Below are 2,086 nucleotides of genomic sequence, written 5' to 3'. Positions count from 1 at the left end.
TATTTTTCGTTAATTTAGCCACTGTATTGAATAAATACCTGGGGTTATGTTTGTTTTCTTCTAAAAGAGAAGAAAAGTAATCAGATCTAGCAGTTTTTAATGCTTTTCTGTAGGATATAGGACTTTCCCGCCAAGCAATACGAAATACCTCTAGTTTTGTTTTCCTCCAGCTGCGCTCCATTTTTCGGGCTGCTCTCTTTAGGGTGCGAGTATGCTCATTATACCATGGTGTCAAACTGTTTTCCTTAACCTTTCTTAAGCGTAAAGGCGCAACTGTATTTAAAGTGCTAGAAAAGAGAGAGTCCATAGTTTCTGTTACATCATCAAGTTGTTCTGAGGTTTTGGATATGCTAAGGAATTCGGATACATCAGGAAGATAACTTAAAAAGCAGTCTTTTGTGGTAGAAGTGATGGTTCTTCGATACTTGTTACAAGAAGTAGAATTTACAATTTTGGCTATATGAAGTTAACACAAAACTAAATAATGATCTGAGATATCATCACTTGGCTGAATAATTTCAACACTATCAACATCAATTCCATGTGACAGTATTAAATCTAGAGTATGATTTCGACAATGAGTAGGTCCTGAAACGTGTTGTCTAACACCAATAGAGTTCAGAATGTCTATAAATGCTGATCCCAATGCATCTTTTTCATTATCGACATGGATATTAAAATCACCAACTATTAAGACTTTATCTGCAGCCAGAACTAACTCGGATGTAAAATCACCAAACTCTTTAATAAAGTCTGTATGGTGCCCTGGTGGCCTGTATACAGTAGCCAGTACAAACATAACAGGGGATTTATCATTAACATTGGTTTCTCTGGATAATGTTATATGAAGCACCATTACTTCAAACGAGTTATACTTGAAGCCTGCCCTCTGAGAAATCCTGAAAACGTTATTATAAATTGAAGCAACACCTCCCCCTTTGCCTTTTAGACGCGGCTCGTGTTTATAACAATAATCTTGGGGGGTGGACTCATTTAAAATAATGTAATCATCAGGTTTTAGCCAGGTTTCTGTCAAGCAGAGCACATCTATATTATGATCAGTTATCATATTATTTAAAAAAAGTGTTTTCGTAGAAATGGATCTGATATTCAATAAGCCAATCTTTATCATTTGTTTATCCATATTGCATTTGTTTTTTATATGTTGAACCTCAATTAAATTGTTAACCTTAACTTGGTTTGGACGTTTTTTGTATTTTCTAGTTCGTGGAACAGACACAGTCTCTATAGTGTGATATCTAGGTGAAAGAGTCTCTATGTGCTGAGAATTAACTGACCTCTGTGACGGGAGGCAGCTAGCAGACGGTCGGTTTAGCCAGTCTGTCTGCTTCCTGACCTGGGCCCCAGTTAGTCAAGTATAAACACTAAGACTATTTGCCATATTTCTAGACAGAAGAGTGGCGCCACCCCAGGAGGGATGAAGACCATCTCTTTTAAACAGGTCAGGTCTGCCCCAAAAGCTCGTCCAATTGTCTATGAAACCTATGTTATTCTGTGGGCACCACTTAGACATCCAGCCATTGAGTGATGACAATCTGCTATGCATCTCGTCACCACGGTAAGCAGGGAGGGGACCAGAGCATATTACAGTGTCTGACATCGTGCTGGCAAGTTCACACACCTCTTTAAAGTTATTTTTAGTGATCTCCGACTGGCGAAGTCGAACATCATTAGCGCCGGCATGAATAACAATCTTACTGTATTTACGTTTAGCATTAGCCAGCACTTTTAGATTTGCCAAGATGTCAGGCGCTCTGGCTCCCGGTAAACATTTGACTATGGTGGCTGGTGTCTCTATATTCACGTTCCGTACAATAGAATCGCCAATAACTAGAGCACTTTCATCAGGTTTCTCAGTGGGTGCATCACTGAGTGGGGAGAACCAGTTTAATGTTTTGATCGGAACAGAAGAGCGGTGTTTTGACCCACGACTACGCTGCCTCACCGTCACCCAGTTGCCCTGCTGCAGGGGCTCTGCTGGAACCGGACAATGTACAGGAATCCCTGAGCTAGACGCATCCAAAGCCATATCTAGAGCCCTAACATTCTTACTGTCCTCAATTAA

The sequence above is a fragment of the Carassius auratus genome, chromosome 38, assembly GCF_003368295.1.
Source record: "Carassius auratus strain Wakin chromosome 38, ASM336829v1, whole genome shotgun sequence".
In the NCBI taxonomy this organism is placed as follows: Eukaryota; Metazoa; Chordata; class Actinopteri; order Cypriniformes; family Cyprinidae; genus Carassius; species Carassius auratus.
This window is presented reverse-complemented; position numbering follows the sequence as displayed.